At 36.7% G+C, this 19,175-nt stretch overlaps 1 protein-coding gene across 1 annotated transcript in view; it reads left to right on the forward strand.

Annotated features, from left to right (window-relative positions):
• The window catches only part of SPINK5 (serine peptidase inhibitor Kazal type 5), a 154,901-nt gene that overhangs the window by 41,574 nt on the left and 94,152 nt on the right, over positions 1-19,175 (forward strand). Inside the window, exon 2 of the mRNA XM_019633652.1 lies at positions 8,029-8,117. The gene's annotated coding sequence lies outside the window, so the exon portion shown is untranslated. The remainder of the gene's footprint in view (positions 1-8,028; positions 8,118-19,175) is intronic.

A 19,175-nucleotide genomic window follows, 5' to 3' on the forward strand; every position in this document is an offset into this window, starting at 1 on the left:
AGCTGTTGTCCCTTTGCACTTTGATATGTAATATGAATTCAGCTATAAATTTCTACAAGTTGCCTTGCTAGAATTTTGAATGCTTATAGTGATTCATATATTAAATTTGAGATGATTTGAGATTTTTATAATATTGAGTCTTTTTATCCCTGAACTTGTCTTTCTCCATTTATTTCAGTATTCCTTAATTTTTTCAAGTATGTCCCATAGATTTCTGTGTAGAGGTTTACACATCTTTCATTATATTTATTCCTAAAATTTTGATGTTTCTGATGCTATTGTAAATGGCATCATATTTAAATTTTATTTTGTTTATTGCTGGTGTATAGTGTTACAATTGATTTTTTAATGATCTTGTGTACATCAACCTTATTAAATCCACATATTTAGTTTAATAACATATTTATATATTCTTTTGAATTTTCTGTGCACACAATTGGATTGCCTATGAATAAATACAGGTTTATTTCTTCCTTTCTAATTCTTATGCCTCTTATCTCCTTTTCTTTGTTGCATTGACTAGAACCATCAGTACAGTGATGGACACAAATGGTATAAGCAGAAATTTTTGCTTTATCTGTTACTCCAGTGAAAGTCTTAATATTTCACCATTGAAAATAATGGTTACTTTACTTTTCTCCCCATATTCTTTATGAGATTCTAGTTTGCTAAGCATTTTTAACATGTATTGAATTTTGTCAAAGGCTGTTTCTGTTGTTATCTGATTTCATGGCTTTTTTTCTTTTCTTTGCTAATATGAGAATAATATGGATTTATTTTTGAATGTTACACTACCCTTACTTGGAGAATACCTGCTTAGTTTTAATGTATATTCTCTCTCTCTCTCTCTCTCTCTCTCTTTCTATCTCATAAACTTACTTTATAATAATGAATAGAATTGGTGATAGTTGATATCCCTTTTAAGTTTCTGACATAGAGGACAAGAGCTAATATTTCACTATTGAATTTGACATCTCCAGGGTTTTTGTTATTATTTTTTTTAGATTTTTTTTCCAAAAATTTTAGTAATTCCCTATAGTCTTGTCGTCTAGATTAATAATTCTTCATTCTACTGTGTCTACCAGTTTCAATTTCAGATGTCCTCTTCTTCAGTTCTAGAATGTCCATTTGATTAATTTTAAAGCTTCTATTTATTTGGTTAAATTCCTCACACTGTTGTCTATTTTGTCCATATTTTCTTCCATATTTTAAATGTATTAGCCACAGTTAACTAAAATTCTTTTTCTGGTAACTACCATATCTGGATCATTTTTGCACCTGCTTCTTTTGTATGTTTTTACTCTTGACCATTAGTTATATTTTCTTGCAACTTTGCTTGTCTAGTATTTTTTATAGTATTTTGGACATAGTGTATAATATAATCATAAAGTCTCCATCTAGGTGATGGTATTTTCTACCAGAGCTGTCCAACCCCTACATTTTCTCCCCAACCCCCTAGACAGATAGGATGAGAGCCTAATCAGATCAATCTAATCAGGGGTAGAAATTTTGGGGGATTAAGCAGTTTCTGTAAAATTCAGTGTGTGTCTGGATTCTGTTATAGCCTTTCTAGACTTTTAACTGAGAAACTACTGGGCACATGCCTTGAAAGACTGTAGAAAATCAAGTTCTGCCCTTCAAAGATTACTAATGTAAATTTTTTTGTGGTCAAGAAAAATTCCTTGCATGATTCAAATCCTTTTGAATGTGTCAAGATTTGTTTTACAGCCCATAATATAACCTATCTTGGTGAATACTCCATGTGCATTTGAAAGAAAATGTGAATTCTTTTTTTTTTGGGCAGTGGTCTTTCACTATCAATTAGGCTAAAGTTGGTGATAATGTTAATGTCTTGTATGTCCATCCTGATTTTTATTTGCTTGTTTTATTTGTTACTAAGAAAAGACTGTTAAAAATCTCCAAGTGTAGTTGGGATTTGTCTATTTCTCCTTTAGGGTCTATCAATTTTTGCTTCATGTATTTGACCTTCTGTAGATGTACGCAAATTTAACTTTATGTCTTTTTGATATTCCCTTTTTCTTAATGTAATATCCCTCTTTATTCTTGGTAATATTTCTGGTTCTGAACTCTACTTTGTCTGATATTAATATGGCCACTGCAACTTTCTTGTTATTGATATGTTTACTGTATATATATTTCATCCTTTTATACTTAATTTATGTTTTTATATTTAAAGTGGATTTGCTGTTGATACTATATAGTTGTCTTCACTTTTTATCCAATCTGAATATCTCTGCCTTTTAATTGGGGTATTTAGACCACTTACATTAATATAAATATTCATATTATTGTTTGGGGATATATATAATCTTGCTATATATTTTATAAGCCTTTTTTGTTCCATTTTTCTTCTTTCTCTGTGTTTTCAGATTAATTGAATATTTTTCTATGATGCTATTTTAGCTCAACTATTGCTTATTAGTTATACATCTTTAAATATTTTTAACTTTTACTCTAGTGTTTTCAATATACATTTTAACTCTTTTCCAACTATGATTAAATATTATGCCAACCACTTATTATATAATAACCTAATAGTATATTTTCACTTCTTTCCTCCTATCACTGTACCATTATTGTTGGATGTTTCATCTCTTCAGATATAACAAACACCCAAATATATTTAACTATTTCTCCTTTAGGGCATCACAATCTTTCAAAGTTATTAATTAAATGTTAAAATTTGGGTTTGAAAGTTAATAAATGTGAAAATTTTATCTCTTTTCATTTCATTTTTATTCCAGGCATCATCAACTAAGTTTGACATTTTCCCTCATCCTTTAAAAAGATATGACTCTCCCCTTTTATAATACATTTTTGTTTTGTGAGATTTTAATAAATATTTCAATCTAATGAGAATTTAGTGGTAAAAGCATTTTAGAAAATACTGTATACTTAATTTTTCTCTATGAATTTCACATGTATTTTAGCACTTCAATAAAGTCCTGCAGTCAAGCAAAGTTATTTAATTGGTTTAAACCAAGATTGGCAAAACCATATTGGACCCCATAAAGGTTTTTTTCTAATAACATAATTGTAAATACTTAGTCTTCTATAGAATATATTTTAAAGGTTACTGTTTCACAATATATAAAAGATTTTCATTTTTATTGTTTTCAAATTCAGAAAGGTTAAATGATGTATCATATTTCATTCAATATTTCTTTCACGTATCCCCCCCAAATAAATTGAATGCCAACCATGTGCCACACAATGTAATTTATACAAACAATGGTAAAGCTGATTTCTGAATACAAATTATGTGGCTTCAAACTCCATACTTTTTCTACTATGCTTTTTCTACAGTACAAAAGGGGCCTCTATTAAAACTTATTTATATAACTCCAGGTATGTCTAAGCCAAAATAGCATGAAATGTAAAATCCAAACCTAGCTTTTGTCTTTTTCCAGGATCTTGAGTAAATTTCTTCTCTGTTCCACAGAGCAATTTTCCACATCTGCAATTCTAAATGTGATTCTAAATGTACCACAAAATAGTCTCTGGAAGTTATTCAATAAAAGATGAGATTCAGACAGGCATCCTAGTATACAGACAGTTATGTAGTCTTTTTTTTCAATAGGCTTAATTCACTTTATTTGTTTATTTTTGTATAAAAACATTACCTGGTGGCCATAATCTTTTGTGTCTGGCTTCTTTCACTCCATATAATGTCTTTGAGATTCATCCAAGTTGCTACCTTCTGTTTTACTGCCAGTAGGACTTCAGTTTCTCAATCTATACAATAAAGGGGGTTGGGTTGGATGAACTTTAAAGGACTCTTGAGTTCTGACAATAAGTGAGACACTTTCTGCTGATTGGCAAGACTTAAATGCAGGAATTCTGACCTGAATCAGTTGCCATGATACCATAACAATATTGGGAATGACAGCTTTGAATGAGTAATCCAATGAGAGCATTGACGTTACATGTCTGGCTGGAAACAATTTTTATGCAGCTGTGTTACGTAAGGACAGAAACTATGCTCTATCTTAGAATGCCCTCACTGACTTCTGAGCCCTCCCATGAGCAGCCTTCTTCCTGTGTGAATTACTAAGTTGAACTGCCCATATTACAATTTAAAAAGCCATTAATAAATAGGATGAAAATAGGACTCTAGTAAAAACCACCCTCCTAATTTTGTTTAGGAATCCATATGTGTGGTGTTTGGGTAATCCATGGTGTTAGGGAAACTCATATTCAAATCCTGGTGCTTGCTTCTACGTATGTGACCTTGGGCAAGTCTGTCTTAAACTCTATATCTGATCTGAAAATGAGATAATGATAGCTACCTCACAGGGTTGATATAAAGAACCAAATGAGATAAGGCATGCAAAGTGCTCTGTGCGTCTGGAATATGGGTAGTGTTTCATCAAGGATAACTATTACTGCTGCTGTTGCTTCTCAGCAGCCTGTCATCCTCTGCTCCTGCAACTACAGTTCCTCACTGAAGTTCCCTTTCTTTGCCAGTCCTGTTTGTTCACATGTGCGGAGACAAAGATGGGTATAAGCAGTGAGTAGTGAATAGCCACAGAGTTTTTAATCAGTCCCATAAAGGGGAAACTGATAATAGACAACGGGATGGGACAATTAAATGAGAACAAGCCATGGTATAGGGGATGGGAAATGGTTTCTAACACTTCTTTAGTCATAAAATATTTCATTATCTGACTGTGGCACTAAATCTCTTTGGAATAATCAAAATAGTCTAATGGCTTAGAATATGTGTTTTTCATATTTTCAAACCCTGTTCTGCCACTTACTCACAAATTTATCAAACTCTCCCAAAGGAATTTCTTCATACGTGAAAGCAATATAACATACAAATTGAGAAAACGGCTGGGTTCAGATGAATCGGGTTTGAGTCCCAACAATACCATTAACAATATCTGTAAAATGCCACACAAGTTAATTAATTTCTCTGCTTTTTGGCTTTCTGATCTGTAAAATGGGTTGTTAGTTGTTATAGAGATTGGTTAACACAAGGACACTTGTATAGTGCCTGGTACAGGACAATCAGTCCACAAATGTTAGCTTTTATTTGCCATTCGGCATAATGATACCTACCTCTGTAGACTATTGAATATTTAAATGAGAATAAGGTAGGTTAGATGACTGATAGATTTTAATAATATTCAATCCTATTGCTATGTAATCATTATAATTTATATTAAAAAAAAGGAAGGCTGGAAATATATATTGAGAAGGTTTGAGGAAAAAAACCAGAAATTATCAGCATTAAATTAATGAATTTACAATTTTTAAATGGGAGTATAAAAATAAATGAGTGGAAGAAGTTATATTGATGAGCTCTATGAAAAGGAATGCTCTTAGTTTTCCTCTGAAATATAGAAAACCAAGCAGAAATTCTCATCAGACAATAAATAATGATAGTGATAATAACAATAACAGTAATCATGAAATTTACTTTCATTGGAGATTTTAGGTCAGGATGGTGGAGTAGGTAAACACTGAGCTTATCTCCTCTCATGACCACATCAAAATTACAGAACAACCTAAACTATAAAACAACCATCATTGAGAACCACCTGAAGTCTAGCTGTACCAAAGCCCTACAACTAAGGACATATAGAAGAAGCCACCTGGAGATTCAGAACGGGCTGACCCCACACCCTCGTGTGACCATTAAAAATGGGGAGGGATATCTGGACTGCAGAGGCCCCTCCCCTCCAGAGGAGCCAAGGGTCCCAGCCCTGCACTGGGCTTCCTAGTCCAGTGTTCCAGTGACAGGGAGAGACGTTCCCACAACTTCTGGCTGTGAAAACAAGCAGAGATTGTGGTTGAGTGAAACCAGGGCGGTTGCAGCCCCAGGCACTCTTCGTAAAAGGCCCACACATGGACTTCCTTGCTGACGGACACTCACTCTGAGCTCCAGAGCTGGGGCAGCAGCTCAAAAGGCACCAGGGACATTCAGGAATGAACTGTACTGTCTGGCCTCAGGGCAAGGGCTTGAGGGGCAGCTTTCTCCCAGATGAAGGAGCCGTGGAAGCCACTGTTTCTTTAGCCCTCCTCCTTCCCGGTGTGCAGACACAGGTGGCCACCATAGCTGAGTCTCCATTAACCTGGATAACACCGTTCATTTGCCTCACCCCGACCCCGGGTGATTCTGAGACCCCGCCCTACCCAACTTTCGGACACACACAAGCTGCTTCCAGTGGCTTTTCCGTATCAACAGCCTGCCTTGGCTCATGCTGCAGACTTTCTTAAAACCTCTCAAAGGTTCACAAAACCCAAACAAGGAGCCTTTGCCTTTGGTGTGTCCCATACCTCTGGCTGAGAAGTCCTAAGCCCAGCACTAGTGACAGCCGACCTTGGTTCAAGCCTTGACCTCTCAACACACTTCCAAGGCCAGCACAGGTGGCAGCCATCTGTGGATTGCTTTGTGGCTCATGCCAGGTGGCCCCAGACAAGGCACAGGCTGTGGTTGAACTGGCCTCCAGCGGGTTCCCTCCCAGGAGGCCCCAGGGCTGGCACACCTGGTGGCCAGCTTCGGACTGAGCTGGAGGATCACCCAGCCACCTCCAAGGATGACACTCAAAGGGCAGATTGGACAGGCACCAGAGCCCTGCTAAAGCGAATCCTGCTCTGTAGTGTCAGCCCCTGCACCACAACTCCTCCACTGTAGTCACAGCCAGTCCTCACAACCAATCAGCCTGAGGGTCAATCCCTCCCATTGATGTACAAACAGCAACCAAAGCTCAACTACAACAGGAGGCCACACACAACCCACACAAGGGACACACCTAGAGCACCCAGCTCAGGAGACCAGGGAGATTGCACCACTGGGCCCCACAGGACACCTACTGTATAAGGCCATGCTACTAAGACCAGTAGATAATGCAGCCCTATGAAACATGTCCAAAATGAAAGAACAGAACAAAGCTCCAGAAAAAGAACTAAACAAAATGGAGACAAGCAATCTACCAGATGCAGAGTTCAAAACATTGGTTATAAGTAAATTGTTCAGGTTAGTGCATTTGATGTATCATTTCATTGGCATAAAGAAGTTAAATTACAGATTAAAGATAACCCCATTTAAAATATCTGCAGACTCTCTATATTGTTTTTCAGAAAGGCTGTACCAATTCACATTCCCACCATAGTGTATAAACCATGCTGGTTTCCACAAACTCTTCCAGCACTGTCAGGCTTGTTTTTGTTTTCTTTTTAAGTCTTATGAATCCATATTGAATTCTATTTCATAGGGTTCTAAGGGTCCTCTTTGGCCAGCTAATGGAAAATGTTTTGGAAGGTAGCTGGGAGAGGGTTACACAAGAGAACAAAGAATGAAATAATAATGATAACAAATACTTATTGAGAGCTTATGATTGTGAGGAACTAGTCTAAGTACTTTATATACGTGTGGACTTATTTAAATTTAATTATTTAATTATGAGATAGCTACTGTTATTATCCAGAATTTATGTATGAACAAACTGAGGCCAGGAGAGGTAAACTGACTTGGGCAAGTTTACAGTTTGTTAGTGGCAGATGCAAAGCTAGACAATTTACTTTCAGAATCCATACTTCTAATAATTAAATTCCATTCATAAGCTACAAGCCATCTGATTGGTGAATGGTTTTATTTCTATAAAGATAATAGCATAAGACACAATGTGTGGTTCAGATCAGGTATGCTAGTAGTTAGGGAAAATACATGTGCATTGAATAAGTCAATATTGATTTAGTTAGGACTTGGTTGAAGTATTGAAAGAGAAACTTTCTCTGCTCTCTGCATCTCTGCTCAGTGGAAGAAAATCATCACCCTCATTATCACCAACACTACCAACTATTTAGTGCCTACTATGTGCCAGGCTCTGAGTTATAAGCACTGTGGCATTATCAACATTCTTTATATTATTATCACCTTTTCACAGATGGAGCTAGATTAAGTGAAATCCGTAAGATCCCATAGGTATGAAGTGGCAGAGCCTGAATTCAAACTCAGTTTGTTTATGTTTGGCTTTAAAATCTTTACTCTTTCTCTAGTGACAAATGGAGGAATAAGAAGACATATTCATAAGCCAGGATGTTGTCATGTTCAAAGGACTCACACAGATTCACATATATTCCAGTGGGTAAGTCATAACCAAATTATGTGCACTTTGAAAAGCAGAGATGAGTAGGATGATCTTGATTCTGAGGCTGGGAAGAGTCACTGGAAGATTTTTGTAGATGGAAGTCACAAGGTAAGATTAATTTTTAAATTAAAAAAATATTAAGATTTTATTTTTTCAGAGCAGTTTTAGGTTCACGACAAAATTGAGGGGAATGTATAGAGATTTCCCATGTACCCGCTGCCAACATCCACAAGCACAGCCTTTCCCATTATTACTATCCTCCACCAGAGTGGTACATTTGTTACGACTGATGACCTGACATTGACCCATCATAATCATCCAAAATCCATAGTTTATATTATGGTTCACTCTTAGTATTGTACATCCTATGAGTTTGGACAAATGTGTAATGACACGTATTCATCATATGGTATTATACAAAGTATTTCCACTGCCCTAAAAATCCTCTGTGCTCTAATTATTCATTCCTAAGCTTATCCCCCACCCTCTGACTGCCACTGATATTTTGACTTTCTCCATAGTTTTGCCTTTTCAAAATGCCATATAATTGGAATCCTACAGTATGTAGCCTTTTCAGATTAGCTACTTTCATTTAGTGATATGCATTTAAGGTTCTCCCATATCTCTTCATAACTTGATAGCTCATTCCTTTTTAGACAAAATCATATTCTGTTGTTGGATGTACCACAGTTTGCTTATCCATTCACATACTGAAGGACATTTTAGTTGCTTCCAAGTTTTGGCAATTATGAATAAAGCTGCTATAAACATCCACAAGCATATCTTTGTGTGGGCATAAGTTTTCAACTGCCTTGGGTAAATACCAAAGAGTGATATGATTGGATTGTATGGTAAGGCTATGTTTGGTTTTGTAAGAAACTGCCAAACAGTCTTCCAAAGTTCCTGTACCATTTTCCCAACTAGGCAAGGTCTAAAGGAGCAAGATGAGAGGAATTTAGGAAAGCAGACTTTGGAATGCAAACTTGAGGTAGACCAGGGTTCAATAGTGAGAAGAGTCAGAAACACAAATAAATGTTTATTATGTGACCAACTGTGAATCCCTAGGTAGTTTGGCAAAGTTTCAGCAAAGTGAGAAGTCACTTAAATAGAAGTCAGATCGCAGAGGAATTCAGCTTTGGAGATGCTAAGGATTGGAAAACATGGAGGAAGTTGATAGAAAGAAAACCATAGCAAAACGTCCAATATTCTGCATCTTCTCTTAAAAGTGGTCCTATCTCTTGCCAAAACTGGTTATTGATAGATTCAAGATTTGTTCACATATTTTTCACAAAGGAGAGGACTTGATCTTTAAAATCAGAAATGAGATTTTAAAATTAGAAATTCTAGTAAATCATTAAAAAGTAAGTATCACTTGGCTTTTCTATCAGTACCCTTATCCTCTCTGTGGGTCATAGCAGAGTCCCTTGTTCTAGAATCAACTGTCTAATCTCTGAGATAATTAATGAAGCTCCCTTGAGGATGGTGGGTGCAATCCTGTGCATTGTAAGGTGTTCAACAGCATCCCTGGCCACTATTTACTAGATGTCAAAGAACATCCCTAATTGTGATAACTAAAAGTGTCTCTAGACATTGCTAAATGTCCCCTGGAGGACAAAATTGCCTCCAGTGAGATAGAGTAAAGCTAATAAAAATGTAAATGTTTGACTAGAGGTCAAACCCATTACATAAAATGCTGTACATGAGGCTGAGTTTGTTTCCTGGAAAACAGGATGATGAAAGAAGAGTCAATCTCCAAATCAGACATGAGTGGGTGATTGAAAAGCTGTGATTTGAGAAAAGCACATGGGGCTGGGCTTTAGAACGTGGACTGAGCTCTGGCTGTGCTACCCTATAGCTGTTTGTCCTCAAATCTACACTGTCCCCTCATTGGACCTTACTGATAAAATGAAGATATTTGAACATACTAGAATATACTGAGGCTCATTTCAGTTCAAAGACTATGATAAGTTTGTGACTATTCATCATTGTCCACCTGGTTCATTGGGTACTGAACACTTTCAAAGGCTATACACTCAAGAGGGTTGAGTGTGTTTTCTCATCCAGGCCTAACCTGACAGGTTTTCCCTTTTTTGTCTTTTCCTAGAAGGCTCATCCGTATATCTACCCTCACTGCTCAATTCCACGAGAAATGGAAGGAAAAGTTTACTCTGGAGAAGGCATCTATTTTATCTTAAGACGTTTATTATTTCCCCCCTGGAGGGAGAGGAGACCTGGGGCTAAGCAGTTTTGGTTATGCAGATGGTTTTTGCTGAGCTCAGAAATGGAAGCCAAGTGGGCAAGGAATCAGGGTGAACTTCCATGGGAATTACAGAGCCCATTTCTCTCCACTTGCCTGTCTTCCCAGAAACAAACGTCAGAGGCTATTCTGCATTTCCGCCATAAGTAGGCTGCCATTTTCCATTGCATCACAACTCTAAGGCGAGATTACACTAACTCCCAAGAGTTGTTTTCAGAGCACACCAGTTAATTAGGCAACAAGACAACAGGGTGGAGTGATACTTTATTACACTGGATGTCTCCACACCCAGGTGGATTTGGCCTGGTGCCATTTCCAGCCACCCTCAGAGCAGTGTCATCTTACAATGCAACCACGCCCAGATGACAACAAATTGTATTTTTTCAGGACTAACTTTAATTAAAAATTACATATATTAATTAATCCAGGAACAAAAAAAGAAAAAAAGTGTCAGCTCTTCTCTCCCTTATTCCCTACTCCACCACATTTTTTTTGTTTGTTTGAGATTTTTGAGATGTAATGAGCTATCCTTGTAAGTGAATATCCTTGATAAAGAGGCGGTTTGAGGCACAAGGTACCAAGATCCACAATTAGCTTTTGCCTAGCACCGTGTAGCTCACAGAGTACTTTCACTTATATCGATTAATTTTATATCTTCACAACAAAACTGATATGTAGATGACAATATTTTATAAATGAGAAAATAGGCTCAGAGATGTAAATAACCATATCTAACATATGCAGTAAGTTGCAGGATCCAGTTTTTGGATTTCAAGTCTCATGTTTTCCTACTGTTTTTCACAACTGTTCCCTAACTGTCTTAATGGTAGAATGTTCCAGTCAAAAGGGTCATTAATTCAGTCACTATGTATTGAGGGCTACTATCTTCCAGGTACTGCTGCCTTTGAAGGCAATATATATATATATATATATATATATATATATATATATATATATATATATATATATATATATATATTTATTAGTCTATTTTTTTGTGCAGTTTTAGATTCACAGCAAAACTGAGCAGAAGACACAGAGGTTTCCCATGTACCCCTGCCCCCAAAACATGCATGGCCTCCCCATTAGCACCATCCTCACCAGAGGGGGTAATTTGTTACAGTTGATGAACCTGCATTTACATCCCATTATCACCCAGAGTCCATAGTTGACATCAGAGTTCACTCTTGATGTTGTATGGTCTATGAGTCTAAACAAATGTATAAATACGTGTATTCACCATTGTAATATCAGACAGAGTCGTTTCACTATCTTAAAAATCCTCTCTGTGAAGGCAATATTTTTATTACATTGGTTGATGGACTTGATTAGTACAGTTTAATTAGCCTACCTTCTTTCTGTCCCCACTGTCCAATTCCCAATGTACCTCACCTCATGAGTAATTTAGGAATTTAATCTGTCTACGTTCACGGTTTCCCTTCAGCTAAAAGTGAGAACTGGAATTAAAACACAGACTTCCTAATTCCACATAAAATACTAATACATTCATGAATTTCCTAATGAGTTAGAGGCATAAGAGGGACTGATAACAGTAAGAAAAAGCACTCCCCCCACCCATCCATGGCTGGATGAAAAGATGTTTTTTCTCTTTTAAAGAGGGAAAATGGTGCTCTCTGGCCTTCGTGCTCTCTCGCCCTTTCTCTCTCACCCTTTCTCTCTCGCCCTTTCTCTCTCTCTCTCTCTCTCTCTCTCTCTCTCTCTCTCTCTCTCTCTCTCCCCCCCCTTCCCCCTCTCTCTCCATCTCCCACCTCACTAAGCCCATTCTCTTCCCTGAGAATGTATCACTAATAAACCTGCTTGTATAATAATCAGCTTGCTGACCTTTCATTCTTCACTGCTTAGGCAGGAAGAACCAAGACTGCCATAACAGTGGCATTAAAGGTTAAGGATTGAGATAACACAGGAGAAAAAAATGGGTGGCTGGTTTTTAATTTTGGCTTTTCAGTTGGAATTGCTTACCACGAATCTGATCAAAACCTTTTGCTGGATAAGTGAGAGTCTGAACTCCTTCAACTTCAAAGATAAGGGGCATTTACTCCCTCTAGCTTGAATTTCAGGTGTTCTTAGGTGACTAAGAATTTATGTGGAGGTGTTTGAGGGTACTCCTCAAAACGTGCAGTGGCCTCAGGGAATTCCAACACAACTGTAATTAAATATTTTTCTCGTCCAGGGACACACACATAAAAGCTGGTTACCTAGCATTCCAAGTCCTCACAGTTGTACTAGACAGCCAGGGAGAAAAACCAAAGCACGTAAGAGAGTTGAAGACTTGGGAGGTGACAGCCCCTTCGAGCTCAACCCATAAGCAGCACACTTCAACCCACTACACAGTATCACTAGATATTTGTTCAGACTCTGCACATCTCAAAAGAAAACTAAAAATTGGGAAATCGTGCCTCAAAGGCCAATAAGCTCCCAGACTTCAGCTCCATATTAATATTAAAAAAAAAAAAAAGAGAAAAGGTTTAAAAATTTAAAAACTTAGAATAAGCTGTTTGATTTTGTGACCTATTTGAAAGGTGCCACTTTTTCATGGCTCAAGTGACCTGTCAGGCTATCCAGACATGTGTGGCTGTTGTTGACTGAGGGTGACCCAGTTCCTTGCAAAGGCCTCACCACCTGGAGTACAATAAGCTTTCCAAAGGATGGGGTGCGAATGAGGAAATGACTCCTTTACCCTGGAGACTATTAGTTTGTGCCACTAAAACTGGACACTGGTTGTTGACATTTTGCACAAAATGTTGAATACTTTAAAAGGCCCAGAAGTGTATTTCCCCATTGTAACCTTTAATTCAATGTAGTCAACAGGCTAACAAGAAGACATTTCTAATAGCAGCTAACTGTGTTACCCCCATGTGCCAGGTACCCTCTGAAGCAGCGGTTCTCAACCTTCCTAATGCCGTGACCCCTTAATACAGTTCCTCATGTTGTGGTGACCCCCAACCATAAAATTATTTTCGTTGCTACTCTATAGCTGTAATTTTGCTACTGTTATGAATCGTAATGTAAATATCTTTTTGTTTTCTGATGGTCTTTGGCGACCCCTGTGAAAGGGTCATTCGACCCTCAAAGGGGTCGCGACCCACAGGTTGAGAACTGCTCTGAAGGCTTTCCCTGAATTACCTTATGTAATCCTCATGGTAATCGCTGTCACAATTCTTAGTTTGGTGGTAAAGAAATTGAGATAGAATTTAGGTAAATTGCGCCTCTTCACACTGCAAAAAAAAAAAAGACAGTTTTTGAACCTAGATAGCTCCAAAACCCAACACTTTACTTCTGAGTTACCGTATTTCCTCATGTATAAGACGCACCTTAGTTTAGGGGCCCAAAATTTGAAAAAAAATGTATTACATAAAGTTATTGAACTCAAATTTTACTCATCATAAAATTCATACAACTCCTCATCACTGTCAAATCACTAGCCATTAGCTTGTCCTCATCTGTGTCTGACGACGAATCCCTGTCTTCACATATTGCCTCTCATGGCCTTCTGCCATGGCGTTTTCAGTAGGGTTTCTTCTTCCCGTAGCTAGTCTTGGATTGTTTTCTCAGTTGGAGGAGGACCAAACTTACGTTCAGCAGCACGATTTCCATTCACTTTTGCAAACTGGATCACTTTTAACTTGAATTCAGCACTGTACGAAAATCTTTTCTGAGCCATTTCTGGGCAGAATGTGGCAAAACGTAACCTACCATAATATTACCGGTAACAAGTGCGAAACAATGAGCGCAAAGACAACAAGCGCGAAAAAGCGGGAAATGCAAGTAAAAAAATCTATAACCAAAATCTATAAGACGCACCCAGTTTTAGACCCCAAATTTTTCGAAAAAGGGTGCGTCTTATACCTGGGGAAATACGGTATATCATCCTTCTGGCTCTCAAGTATGCTTCACAATGTAGGAGCATGACCTGAATCCTTACCAATAATAATAGTGGCTTTAGCTTTTTTCACAGAATCAACTCAATCTGCTCAGTAATCCTGTCAAGTGGATAATAAACTTATCGTGATTTTACCTGAGGCCAAAATGCAAGGAAATCACACATTTCTAAAATAAATAAATAAATAAATAAATAAAATAACTGGTCTTCCTTGGTGTAGATTGGAGAACTGGCCTTCACTGTCCAGACACTGTCTAGATCCACCAGTAGGAGGTGGTCCAGAAAAATCCCAAACCACTTTGGTGTTATGAAATGGGCATTTTGGAAGGATGAAAATTACCCCGACCCTGTCAAAATGAACCATAATGTTTGCAGTTAGATCATACAGCTCAGAGGATGGGGACACTGAGCGTGTGTATAACCTATTTCTAAATTTAAATAATTAGGGGAAAAAACCACTCTGTCTTAGCCCTGGCATCTTCACCTGCCAACTCAAGAGGGGAGATGGATGCCTTTCAATGTCCTACCTAGCCCTAAAAGTATCAAATTAATTTTTTTAAATAGCGTTTTTTGTTTTTAAAAATACCTACTTAGTGCAAAATACCAGAAAAGAAAAACAAAGAAACGTAAAATATCGTAAATAATTCCACTAGACAGAGATAGCAAATGTTTGGATTTTTTTGGTCAATCCATGCCTATTTCCCTTAATACAATAATATATAACTGTTTTTAACAATAGTATGTTATTGAATATGAATTTTTTCTAAAGTCAAACTTATTGAAGTAAAATATATAAAGGCAAAATTCAGAATCTTTACTGTGTAGTTACATGAATTTTGACAAGCATAATCGCTTATGAAACCACCAGCATGATCAAAACAGAGCCGTGCCGTCACCACAAAATATTTCACATGCTCCTTTGTAGTCAGCCTCCTCCCTTGATTCCCAGCCCCTGGCAACTTTGATCTGATTTATGCCCCTATAAATTCGTCATTTTAAAAATGTCATATAATTGGAATCAAAGTATGTGAAATTTTGTGTCTCTCTTGTTTCACTTAGAATAATGCTTTTGATGTTCATTCATGTTGTAGCAGGTATAGTAATTAACTTCTCTTTATTCTTGTGTAGAAATCTGTCATATGGACGTACAGCAGTTTATTTATTCACCAACTGATACACATTTGAATTGTTTCTGGTTTTCAGTGATTATGAATAAATTTGCAATAAATATTCTTTTATAGTTTTCAAATGGACATATGTTTTAACTTCTCTTGGGTAAATACCTACAAGTGAGATTGCTGGGCCATATGGTAAGTGTATGTTTACCTTTCTAGAAAGAATGTAAGATTTTGTAGTCTATGTTTTTAGAAACTTTTGGGAGGAAACAATTACAGATTCACAGGAATTTGCAAAGGTAGTACAATAGGTCCTGCGTACTCTTTACCCAGTTTCCCTCAATAGTTAAATCTTACATAATTATATCAAAACTAGAAATTAGACTTTGATTAAATGCATGTATATAATTTGGTGTTCTTTTACTGCATGCATAGATTTGTGTAATTAGCACCACAATCAGCATATAGAATTTTCCACCACCACAAAGATCTCTGTCATGCTACCCCTGTATAGTCACATCAACCCCCTGCCCAACAGCCATCTTTAACCCCTGGTAACCAGTAATTTGTTTCCATGTCTATAATTTTGTAATTTAAAAATGTTATAGAAATTGAGTTATAGTATATGAGTTTTGGAGATGGGCTTTTTCACTCAGCATAAAGCCCTTGAGATCCATCTAAGTTGTTGCAATTATACATAATTCATTCCTTTTTATTACTGAATAGGAGTCCATGGTGCAGTACTAACATTTGCTTAACCAGTCACCTACTAAGGGACATTTTGGTTGTTTCCAATTTTGGGCTATTATAAATAAAGCTACTATGAACAATTGTGTGCAGGTTTTTATACGGATATGTTTTCATATCTCTGGGATAAATGCCCAGAAGTATAATTACTGGGTAGTATAATAAGTATATTTTTAGTTTTTTAAGCAACTGCCAACCTGTTTCCAGAGTGGCTGTACCATTTTACATTCCAAACAGCAACATGCAAGAGATATGGGTTCTCTAAGTATTTGCCAGCATTTGATTTGGTCACTATTGTTTATTTTAGCCATTCTGACATTCTACTAAAACTACTTTCTACCTTTTTTTTCCCCCTATCGATGCAGTCAAAAGGTACCACACATTCTTTCGTGGAGACCCCACATTATTTTGCTCCTGGGACTTTGCTTATGCTGGTCTTCTAAAAAATCAGTCACATTCCCATCCCCACATATTCAAATATCCTCAAGCCTTGAGGCCCAATTCAAAGGCCACATCTTCCAAAAACGCCATTGCCTATCTCTCAGATCGAAATAATATCTTTCCTAGACACTCTATCCGGGCTTCTGTTATGGCAGTTTATGTTGTATGTTCTATTGAATCATTTATTTTCTGACACAAGTATTATATCTTCCCTACTAGGTTGCTAGATTCTTTAGGGCAGAATCATTTTTTAAATTTATTTGTGCTCTCCTTACTTCCAGCACTTAGGGTTTTCAAGCTTTCAATGAATAAAATTCAACATGACTCCTAAAAATTGATGTAGATCTTCATTTTTTGATTGACATTAGTATCACATGGGAGGCATCCCTCAAAATAAACAAAAAACAAACTAAACAAAAACCTTGCTAAACGTAAAATAATTTCTCTCTTCAATTTTAAATTCCACTCCTGTCCCCCCAGCAGTGTTAGTAACCAACTAATGATATAGTGGAAACTAAAAATGTCAGATGAAGGAAATTACTAGAGCAAAACTTTGGTTCTCATTACTATTTAAGGATTAATGTATTCTGATTAGCTGAATTTTTCAGATAGATGAGGCTATATACCTTTTAAAAAAATCTCAGCTCATTTTTTAAGAATTGAGCCTAATTTCACTAGAATATCACTAGAAGCCAAATATCTGTATTATGTGCTAGCTTTACTCAATGGACATCTTTTAAAAAAACACTTTCACAGATTCAATTGAAGAATGGTTTGTATGATCATTTTCCATCTCTTCCACTAGACTATAGTCTCTTAGAGGTCAGAGAACGTGTATGTTTTATCATAAGTTTAACAATGGGCTCTCACACAGTTCCAGGCAAATATAGGAATTTAGTATACTGGGGATGCCATTTTTGTCAAAAAAATGTACACAAGTTGACTCTTTGTTCAACGTTGCTCAAGCAGTAGTTTGCTGTATTCAGAAGTGTCTGGACACTAATGGTAACCACTCTGAGCATCTCTTGTAATTGCAGAAGTCAAACATGACTTATATTCATCTTTGGTATCAGTATATATTGAGTATTACAATTTTAATACAGTTTTCCTTTTTAAAAATATGTATATATATATATATATATATATATATATATTTTGGCACCGTCTGTATATTTATAGTATTCATGTGGAGTATTATGGGGTCTATTGGATATACCATAACACCTAACCTCGGCCTTAAAATTTTAACTTTTTAAATCACCTTTTGGTAATTTGTTCCCATACCTGAGAATTCTCTGTTTTCATATTTATTATTAATTTCCCCATTCTTTTTTCCCCCCGGCATAATGAATCAAGATTGTGATATGACACAAGGGTTAGTGCTATTTAACTTGTTAGTTGATTTAATAGAAATGTTATGTGGCCTGGTGCAAGCCACTGTGCACAGCACTTTTGGTGTCCCTCGGTGTATTCCAATTTCTCTTTTTATAAGGACACCAGTCAGTTTGAGTTAGAGCCCACCCTAACTCAGTCACTGCTTTAAAGTCCCTCCCTCCAGATTTAGTCACATTCTGAGGTACTGGGGATTGAGGCTTCAAATATGAATTTTGGAAGGACACACTTCCGTTCAGGCAGTGAGTGTCTGAGATAAGTTAGTTATAGGTGTAGGTAATGTGATTACTACAGTGTGTGGTGTTTAAGAGCCTGGGCTCTGGAGTTTGTCTGTTATCATTTGCAATGACCACTGCTTATAGGCTGTATGACCTTGGGGAAGTTAGAATCTCAGCAAACCTCAGTTTCTTTACTTGTAAAAAAAGAATGAAATGGCGCTTACCCTTTACATGTATTCTTGTACCTGTCACTTAGTAAAGTGCACAATAAGTGCTAGCAAGTTCCATGTTTCTCTGCAAACAATTGTATAAAAATATCTAGATCAATTTTTCCTAACTCTGCTTTCAAATCTAACAATTTTGATCTTGCGTATTGTATTTATACACATAATATTTTACATGTGAAATATGCAATACTCCTTTGCCAAAGCTCAGTATACTAGCTACTTCAGAATTAATTTATTGTGAAATTTTTTTTAAAGGACCGTAGTTCCATAATCCTGTTTTCTACAGTCAGGATTAATCCTTGTACAAGATGGGACGTGTTCAGGGTGGTAAGCGAAATAAGTCAGACAGAAAAAGTCAAGGACTGTATAATTTCACTCATATGTGGAATATAAAACTGAAAGCAACAAATGAACAAGACAAACAAACAAAAACTCAGACACAGACAACAGTTTAGTGGCTATCAGAGGGTAAGGGGGGAGGCGGGTGGTTAGAAAATGGTAAAAGGGGTCAAATATATGGTGATGGAAGGAGAACTGACTCTGCGTGGTGAACATACAATGCAACATATAGATGATGTATTACAGAATTGTACACTTGAAACCTATGTAGTGTTACTAACCAATGTCACCCCAATTCATTTAATAAAAAAAGATTAATCGTAGGAAACGTCAGAATGCACTAAATTTTCAGGTGATAGTGTGGAGCCATGAACAGGGGTTCAGGTAGCATGAACTGTAGGGGAGAAACTGAATATTC

Source organism: Hipposideros armiger, unplaced genomic scaffold, assembly GCF_001890085.2.
Source record: "Hipposideros armiger isolate ML-2016 unplaced genomic scaffold, ASM189008v1 scaffold_1367, whole genome shotgun sequence".
NCBI lineage: Eukaryota > Metazoa > Chordata > Mammalia > Chiroptera > Hipposideridae > Hipposideros > Hipposideros armiger.